The following is a 10,729-nucleotide window of genomic DNA, read 5'->3' on the forward strand; positions in this document are numbered from 1 at the left end:
TTTCCACTTTCCAGGCTGCCGCCACCGACCTATCCGTTTTTGGTTTCATCGGCCGATTTCTACGATTAGGAATTTGATACTCCTATGGTGATTAGGAGATCAACCTCGCTCTGGATTACATTGATGCTGTAAATTTAGTGTTTTCTCATGTTAAACAGTTAAAGGATAAATAAGTGAAAAAAAAATCTCAACCAATATGCCACCGCTGTAGTGTTCTAGTGAACATTGGTGCTTTAGGTGTCAATCACCTGGGGGATCCATTTGGAGGCTTCGCTTGTGTTCTTGCTCACAGCTCACATCTTAGCTATTAGTCCTTGATGAACAACAACACCAACATCAGTTTGGCTAGCCAAAACCATTAGGCATTCCAAACCCCAATTTATGCCTAGTTTGCTTCAAGATTCAATCGAACTCAATCCTCTCCATGAAAATGTATGCTTTCTTTTCTGTATGCTCACTTTTAATTCATGCATTAGTTATATCTGCATAACTGTATATCAATTCTGATACACCAAATGCATCTGTATAATCATCTTTCTGGTCTAATTTCTTTGTGTTGTTTAGATCAGCACCACCTACCAAGCACTAAGATTTTTTCAAACACCTTTGATAAAACCCTGAATCCTAAGAAGAAAATCAAAAAGACTCTTGATAGAGCACTTGCAGTAGAAAGGCTGTTCTGCCTGTACCCAAGTCATTGTCCTTTGACAGAAAAGGACTAATAGGCAACGTCTGTTAAGCGCCTACTCTCCGAGAGCCCAAGCTTTTTTTTTAGACGGCGTCTGGTGTCAGTGGCAAAGGTAAAAATTTCGTCACGTGTGGTGTTGTTCTTGTGGATCAGTTGTCCATTACCAGAAATCGGTGATCGACCGGAAATCACTCTGAGATTTCCCAAAAATGGGTTCCTCAGACAGTCCTCCTACAGTCCTACCCACCCCAGTCTCAAATTTGACGACTTCACACGACGGATTAGAGGGGACAACAAGAGGTTCCACTCATCAAAGTGTGAGACGCAGGGCTTCTGCCTGGCCTATAATACGTATTTCTTTGCCCGAAATTTAATCTTGGTCTATTTGAGTCAGATTGGTTGTCTTATCAGGGCTTGCTCATGGCTATTCCTGATCGCGCGTCGGTACCAATAGGGATATTCTGATGGGACCGAGGAGGGAGTTATCTCCTTTCTTTAGGGAGTTCCTAGATGCTCTATAGGAAAAATTTTGCAATGAAAAAAAAGCTATTCCCTTCCTTATCTTCAGTCAACTGGTGGAATACATCGCATCAATCTGGGAGCATTAGCCGATCTGGTACATCAATACATGTTCCTATGCCCCTTCCAATCTTGTCTAACTTTGCTAACTCCCCCTTCTCAACCTGTATCTTGTTTGTTCTGGAAACACGTCTTCCTATTCCATCTTTTCCCGAATGTCCTTTAACGGAAGAAATAGAAGCCGGTTCGACATGAAGCTTTTGAAAACGCAGTGCACCCAGGTAAATAAGGAACGAGATGAATACAGAGGTTAAACGAGCATCCCACACTCTATGATCAAGGGAGTAAAGTCCAAGTCAGACTTATCCTCCTCCACTTCCATAACTTACCCTTTTTTTTTCTAACGTCTCAGAGTTTAACTGATGTCTAGATTTAATTCTTAGCTGACCTATCATTGATAGACACGTAAGCAAATTTAAATTAGGCTCTCGGAGAGTGGGCTCTTACCAGAACTTGCCGAATAACCATTCTCATAATACTGTATACATTTAATCCTGCATCATCAGGTTTCTACTGATAGCATTGATTCCAAGAATTTTAACTATGAGATTCTTTTTGAATAATTTGATCAGATCCTGTCTATTCTGAAAAGCAGGGCCATTATAAAGCTATGGCTGATTGTTGGGTTCTTGGATTGGGGACACTATTTGCATGGAACAGTATGGTGACCATATCAGATTACTATTATATTATATTTCCTGTGAGCACTCTCATCATGTTTTGTTCTTTATGGAGCTGAATCACAACTTAGTAGACCGTTCTGTTTTTTTTTTTTATAGATTTAAGACAATAATATATCTATACAATGGACATGATAATAATGTGTTTGCAGGACTACCATCCTTCGCGGGTTCTTACCTGTGTTTACCAACCATTTGCTCTTGCAACATTGGCAATATTTTCTTACACAGAAATTGTAATAGGTCGACTTAGTTGCATCTGGGTAGGGGTCGGTAATGGGCCGGGTCCACTACTACCGGGCTCGGGCTGGACCGGGTCGGGTTTTAACGATTTTTTTCAATTTTTCAGGCCGGACCGGGCTTACTAAAAAAATCGAGGCCTACGGACTACACACGGGCTCAGGCCTCATGGGCTTTTTTTCGGGCCTGGCTGGGCCGGGTTTTTTGAACGGGCCGGGCCGGGCTCATTATTTTTATGTGTAATGTATATTTTTTTAATAAAAATTAAAAAAATTGAATATGTTAATTATTTAACTAAATATAATACAAAATATAAAAAATATAACAAAATAATTTAACTAATTAACATGTATAACAAATAAATACATATAAAATTATTAATTTTAAAATGAACGGACTTTGGACGAGCTTTTGATTGGGCTTTTTAGGGCCGGGCCGGGCTTTGGCCTTATGGGCTCGAACGGGCCGGGCCTAGGGCCGGGCCAAGGCTTTGAACCTTCAGTCTCTACCTGGCCTTATACCCATAGGGCCGGGCTTTGACCGGGCCGGACCGAATTTTGGACCGGGCTGCCCATGGGCTTTTAGGCCCACGGGCCAAATGATGACCCTTACATCTGGGTCTGGAGGAATTGGATACTTTATTAGTGTATGCGCAATTGTCGGCCCATTCGGGGTAGCAGGTGCCCATGTTGAAGGTGGACTTGTGGGCGAGCTATCTTTTATGTGCCCTGAATTTATCCAGGTTGATCTTTTATCTTAACATCCTCAGTGACTTGCTTTCAGAACATTAGCTTCTTCAGTTCCTCTCTTTCTATGCAAATATGCTTTTTTACTCTGCTTCTGCTGTCCTTCTTTGCTGGCTTGGGTGCAGCTGGTGCTTTCACTTCTGCCTTAAGGTTGGCGACAAAAGCTGTCTTTGAGAAAACACGACAAGGGTCTTCGCAACGGAGCGAGTATGCCAATATTCTGTAACCAAAGACCGATTGTGAATGGTGTTATCTTCTTTTTCTTGATATAACATGAGTATTTTTTACTGTATTGAACTAACTTTGAGGTACTTGTGACTATTGTTTGCAGTGTTGTTCTTGGGAGTTTCCGCATTCATTGAGTTGTTGTGTGTCATATTATATGCAATCTACTTCCCGAGATTGCCTATAGTAAAGTACTACCGCTCAAAAGCTGCCTCGGAAGGTTCTAAAACTGTATCTGCTGATCTTGCTGCTGCTAGCATTCTACAACAAGCATTGGATTTAGAAGTATAGTTTACAACTATCTTTAGTCCCATAAATCAGTTCTTGTAGAGGGTAGACTTAGAATTTCAGTTCTTACCAGCTTCTCAAAACTTCCATGGATGCAGGTCAAAAATGGTGTTAACCGACCAAATAGATTGAGCAATAAGCAATTATTTATGCAGACTATAGATTATTCTCTTGACTTGTTTCTCATATATGTACTGACAACATCAATCTTCCCTGGTTTCATATTCGAAAATACAGGAGAGCACCAGTTAGGCTCATGGTAAGTTTCAATGCTCCTCCTATTTGAAGTAGATTCTTTTTTAGGAGTAGCTCAACTCTAGCTTTGTGCAGGTATCCACTTTTCCTAGTGGCAATATTCAATGTGTTGGATTTGATATCGAGATACATACCTATTGTGCAATTCTTTAAGATCGAATCCAGAATGAGTCTCATGATTGCTAGCCTTACTCGTTTTCTATTCATTCCTGCATTCTACTTGACTGCAAAATATGGAGAGCAGGGATGGATGATCATGCTCACATGAGTCACATCAGTCTTAGGATTAACAAATGGTTATCTCAGTGTCTGTGCAATGACAGTGGCACCGCGCGGTTATATGGCAAGTCGAATTTTTCTCGACATGGTTCATTGCTCATGTATGTCATTTATGTCAAATTGCTCCTGAAACTTACTTGCCTGGTTGATTTTGCAGGGACCTGAGCAAAATGCTTTAGGAAACATTCTTGTACTGTGTCTTTTGGCTGGCATATATATTTGTAGGGGGTTGTCTTAATTGGTTATGGCTCGTTGGGAACGACACATATCAAAATATCCAACTAGTGAAGAAACAATTTGGCACTGTTTGAGGTGATATTATATACTAGTTGATTGAAAAGTAACTCGTTAATTGCAAATATATTTTCAGTGTTTTAGATATGCTTATTTGTTCAATGTATCTATTCGTGTGTTTCAAAAGAAAATGTTAAACGTTTATTTACATACAGAGTTATAGTAATTCAAGGTATATGCTGAATCGTTTTACAATTTTTTGTGCAAGTGATCATTTTCTCTCTTTTTTCTTCCAATTATAATGCACAAGCATCTAACATCCGCCTAGACGGCCTATGCGCTTGCTTTGCATCCACATTGCCTACCTATGTGCTTACTTTGTAACCATATTTGTAACCATATTGCTCGCCAGGCGCCCACTGTGGCCATTTCTACAACCATAGATGAATAACATAGTTTTTCTATCAGCGCAGTTGACCAAAGTCAGGTTCGCATCACATTCTCTCTATATTACCTCAACCTGAGAATCCTCAATTCTCTATGAAAATTTAGCATGCTTATTTTCAGGATACCACTAATATTTATAGACAAATGCGGTTACTTGCGGATAAAATCAGTGTGTTTACAGTTACCAACCGATTTCAATGGTAAATGATGGGAGTTTACTCATCCTCAAAATCTTTATAGTCCCGTCTATATGTAATAGCATGCATGCTCTACCCCATTTCCAAAGTAACCTGCAGAATAAGTATGATCTCGTTTGAGAGTTCTTGAAGAAATGTCTCTGGCCATTTTCATCATTCAACTACTCTAATAAAAATGCTTGCTTGTTCTTGTAAAATATGAATCTTCCTCGCCTTGTCTCCACTCCAACTTTATTGTTAGCATAATTACGTGAAGCAATAGTTCCTTTTGTTCCAAACCATCCTCTTGATGCATGCTTTTGGTCTCAGCATAATTTTCTTCAAGTTTTCGACGTAGGATTGTTTTTGAAAAGCAAGTACAAGACAATGTTGGCTTTCTCTAAGATCTCGAGGTTCGAAAAATTGATACAACACCCTGCAATTTGTGTACTGATCCGGAGTTTGCACAAGGAATCAATTCCGGTAGCATGGGAGAAACCAAAAGTTGGTTGGACTAAGTTGAATTTTGATGGATCATCCAAGGGCAGAGCTGGGAAGGCAAGCATTGGAGGGCTATTTAGAAATCACAAGGCAGAGTTCTTACTTGGATACGCTGAATCCATAGGAAGAGCAAACAGCGTCATAGCAGAACTTGCTGCACTAAGAAGAGGCCTTGAGTTGGTTTTGGAAAATGGTTGGAACGACGTATGGCTCGAAGGTGATGCCAAGACATTGCTTCACATCATTGCAAATAGAAAACAGGTTAGATGTGCAGAAGCACAGAGGCATGTTAGTGAGATAAACTCGATTATTCCGGAACTTAACAGTTGTATTCTGACTCATATTTATAGAGAAGGTAACCGAGCTGCTGATAAATTTGCTCAAATGGGGCATTTGTGTAAAGAGCCTCAAGTTTGGGAGCACAATCCTCCTCATGAAGTGTTGTCCATCATGCATGAAGATGCTGAGGGTAAGGTTCTTTTTCGTAAAGTGAGATGATACTAAGATTGAAGCCGAACCTAAGTAAGGGAGGTTGAATGAGGCAACCATCATGCCAAAAGCTTGTTCTAGAATATGTTATGATCCGTGCATTTTAGATTCACACATGCACGCATCGATCATAGCGTGTTTATATATAGTTAGGTGCTTGTTCATTGGATATATATTTGCATCCAAGTTCCCGTCTCAACTTTAATGTAGTTTTAAGGTTTGCTAACATAGGCCAAACAATCGAACTTTCAGGCATAATGAAGATGCTCTTGTAAGTTGTATCTCTCTTGTTCATTATGATTTATATGCATATAATTGAGGAAGCTTGTAACTTTTGTAAATGAAAGCTTATTGCATTGTTGCGTTACGTTATTGGTAGAAGAGAACTGAATTTTGTAGATATGAATTTGAATATTGGACCTAGTCATTTCTCTTAGTGGATATATATGTTGACGAGTAATTATTCAGTTTACCCGCTACATCACGTGGCACTGCCGTGTGGTGTACACATCCAATTATATTACGTCATTGTATAATTAACATGGACGTGGTGAAAATGACAAAAATTTATTTACATATAAGAACCAATAAAAATAATCACAGTAAAAAATGAACTACTAACATTAAGGGGTAAGCCATGTAAAATATGTGGCGGGTATATATAATAATTTATCATATGTTGACATGGAAATTTCAATCTCATCATGATATACAACATAATTAAAATCATAAATCCATGACAAAAAAGGTAAAATTTCCGATCATGAGAGAATCTAAATATGTAAGCTTTATGTTCCTGTTTGAGACGTTAATCGAATAGTGTATACAAAGGGAGTAAGTAGAAGGATATGTGAAAGCAAAAGAATGATGAATTTGCAACATCTTTTTAATTATCTAAACCGGGTAAGATTGAAATTAGGCTATAGTCTAGCAAGTAGCAAGAATGTGTCTCCTAATTATTATTATTTGGTGAAAATGTAGTACAACTACCATACACCTAGTACAGAGAAACGTGCAGCCATATAGGTTGGGTTTGTGGAGACGAAATGATAGTACAAGATCGATATTTCATACGTACAAGTCTCTGGTGTACTACCTTCTTGAATCTATATATTGCTACAGCCAATCAAAGGGGGCATCAGTATCAGAGCTATAGAATTGATCGAGCTAGCTACATATGGCGATGGAGGTTTCAGAATGAAGAAACGTCATTGAGTGCAGCGTTGATGAAGTCCTTAATTTCGCTTCCAATGATCTTCATGATCGAAGGCGAATTATCATTGGAACTTAAGGCAGATTCATCAACGCTACACCCAATTATGTTTCTATCCCTTCTGCAACATTGAGATTCTGGGAAGGTAAATATCCTGATTGTGGGAAATTATGGTGTTATTCCTGTTGAGAGCATTTTTTTTTTCCTTCCCAAAGTGTTGGATGTTGATGAGGCCATGAGGGACATTACAGGTTGACTTTTCTAATTTTGTTTGGTCTGAAAAATGGAAAGCTGACTTTCTGAGAAGAAAAAACTAGATGAATGGACACACATTGTATAAATAGTTGTTTCGATCTATAAATAATAATCTTCATGTCAGATATACTTACCGTAGTAGTTGAATGTGTGTTCTAGATTATTGAGGAAATGAACTTCTGATTTCGATGTCGAGCATATTTTCATTTTTACACTTGGTTTGGCTGAGAAGTAATTCAAGTAAACACGTACAGAAGTGAAGTCATAAACTGGAACGATTCCATCTCAGTTGAGGTTATAACCGTCGATCTACAATCTGGACGGAAACTGATAATGTTGGGTGGAGCAGTTCAGTTCAGTTACCCGGTGGGTGGTTCAACTTCAACTTAATCTCTTTAGTTGTCTTACCTTGTATTTAAAGTTTTAAACTGGTGAAGATACTGGATAACTGATTAAGGCCCAATCTGAGCGGACGTAGCAAAGAAAAGCCCACTACGAGGCTAAGAAGCAAGAATGACAAACATAAAACAGAACAAAATAGTTTCATCATTCTGGTCATCTGTTCTAAATGTTCATCACAGAATCAAGTCCCACTTCATAACCGGCCATGCCGGCCACTCCGCCCAGCATCAGGCAGCGGTTGATCGAGCGAGATCATTCGGGGGTATTAGCTTAATTTTTTAGCATAAAAAACTTATAATAATCTGGAAATATCCACAATATATTTTGTAAATCGAAGTAGGATGTAATTTTAACAAAACTAGTACTGTTTCTTCACCATTTTAACCCTTTTGTTGTCTTATTGAGCCATTTCACGCATTATTTATTCAACCTTAAAATGTGTTAAATACAGTAAAAAGGTCATGAGGATTACATCCATATATTTTCCCACTACTCTTGATATGCTCTCGACAGCATAGTTCTTGATTAGTGATTGATAGTGATTGTTAAACTAAATATGCTGTTCTGCGAGCTCCAAATTTATAACCGCATATATCGGGTAGAGATTAAGGACGAGCTCATCCGTTATTAGTTGTCCGATGAGGTTAGTTAGAGACTTAGAGTACAATTAGAAACTTAATTAATTAGCAAGTTAGCTAGCTGTTCGTACTTCGTAGTTGAAGAAAGAAGACATCTGACTGTTTATCGATAGTACTCTACGAATAAAAACTTCAAACTCCTCAAGGCACATGCAAACCCTTCTTGTACGTAATAGTAGTCGTGCACTAATGATTCAGAAATACGAAAAAGACAAACTAAATATGATTCAGAATTTACTGACAAAACTCTCACTCCACCTAATAATCTTTGTGTTTGAAGCCGTCAATCTATGATAGACTAAAAACCTTGTAAAACGTACGCATAAATTAGCTCTGCATCTTCTGATATTTCTCATTTGATTTCTTCACCCCCATTCAACTGCATCAAAATGATCCAAACTATATAGAAGCTTACGCCGAGAAATAGTTTCTTACAGGATCCACAGCATATATATTACGTACTTTGTTTTGCATCAATACACTCAACATACAGTACATGTGTGTGCGAATTCCACGCTTTCCTAGCCAGATTCTTCGAAGGTGAACGATCGAGGAGCTAGAATCATATAGTTTCTTGGTTGGGTCTTCGTTCTCAGTTTATGCATGCATTGTAGACTTTGTAGTATATCATGAGTCTTGATGATGATATCAATCACATTTGGAAGTGTCCGATTCTAGCTATTACTACTAGCTACTACATACAACACCCAGTTCGATTTTTAGTTCTCAGAAAGTAACGCAAAGGACCAATTCCGGTGGCTCGGGGAAAGCCGAGGGTAGGGTACGTGGAAAAAACTGAATGTCGACGGATCGTCGAAGTTTAAATCAGAACAAACCACATGTACCATTATTGGATCAGGTGTGAATTTTTTTTTTTGAAACCACAAGGCTGATTAATTCTTGCTCGGATTCGCAGAGTCCATCGATCGGTGAAGCAAACAGCAGTACAGCACCATGCTACCATCTCTGAGTTGACAGCCCTTTCGGAGAGGCCTCGAGTTCGTGTTAGAAAATGGGTGGAGTCACGTCTGGCTTGAAGGTGAAGCCAAGGCCATACTTGACGTCATTAGGAAAAGAAAACATATAAGATCAAATGTAAAGAAGTTCAAAGGCATGTAAGTCGCGTAAACTCTATCATACAGAAGCCAGATCGATGATTGTATCATTAGTCACGTTTATAAGGAAGGTAACTGAACTGCTGATAAATTTGCTCAGTTTGAACATCAACAAGTCGAGCCTAGCTAGAATTTGGGTTCCTCCCGATGAAGTTGTTGCCATTATTGTTCGCGAAGATGCAGAGGGAAAGCATTGTTATATATATAGTTATATACGTAGAAGATGAATAGCTATAGAGATTCATTGTATCAACGTAACCTAGCTAGGTATATATTTACAGTTATCTCTCTAGAACCAATTTAATAATGTCCACCTGCAGTCAGTCTACATGTAATAAAGACATGGACGCACAGCATTATAAAACTGCAGAAAATAATGAAATGTACTTGCCTGATGGAATCGATTTCATCTAACAAAATCAAATAAGCTGTCGGAGATATATATGCTTTTCCATTACTTTAATTTTAGTTGACATGGTCCATAATCTATATATATTTATATATAGAACGAGTAGTAGATAATGCATTAATTATGTACGAAAAGAAGAGGAACGACCTCGATCTAGTTGAATTGTATTCTCAATTCTATGCATGGCATGGGTTCGTGCATAAGGAAGAAGCTATAGTTACAGAACAAGTTTCATAATATCAGAGACTTAAAACAAATTAAACAAATAGAAATAATTAACTGCATATATATATTGGAAACTTCATTCTGCTTTGAATAGACATATCAACCAAAAAGAGAGAAGGAGATATCGAGAGGGGAGATAAATATATATGCAGCAAATTAATGATATCCTGTTCTGCATGAGTGCATGTACCTAGATATTATTCGTGTCCTTGAGAAGTTTCAGCAGACTATATATATATATATCGAGTACGAGTCCGAGTCCATTATGATAATATGAGAGAAGAGTCTAGATTCATTTCAGACGATTTCGATTTCTAAGATGGAGTAAAGAGTAAGAAAGACACTCATTCACTAACCCCAAGCTTTTTATCATTTCCATATCATATATCAAATCCCCAAAACAAAAATAAAAGAGCAGAAGAAAACTAACAAATTAATGGAAAAGCTAGATCACAAGACGTATCGACCAAAAAGAAGGATAGCTCAGAACAAAGAGAACAAACATGGTATTGTATCCTATGCATGGCAACCTATGTTTTCAGATTTTAAGGAACAGCACAGAACAAGATGTGCCCAAGAGAAGCAAACACGACGGACTAGATGATTGAGCAAAATTGTTAACAAACACGGAACATTCTCTGATCT

The 10,729-nt window shown here is 38.3% G+C and overlaps 1 pseudogene; it reads left to right on the plus strand.

Moving 5' to 3' along the window:
• The first annotated feature begins 1,458 nt into the window (after positions 1–1,458).
• On the plus strand, positions 1,459–4,291 carry LOC126789583 (equilibrative nucleotide transporter 3-like; annotated as a pseudogene).
• Positions 4,292–10,729: the final 6,438 nt, after the last annotated feature.

Source organism: Argentina anserina, chromosome 3, assembly GCF_933775445.1.
Source record: "Argentina anserina chromosome 3, drPotAnse1.1, whole genome shotgun sequence".
Lineage (NCBI taxonomy): Eukaryota > Viridiplantae > Streptophyta > Magnoliopsida > Rosales > Rosaceae > Argentina > Argentina anserina.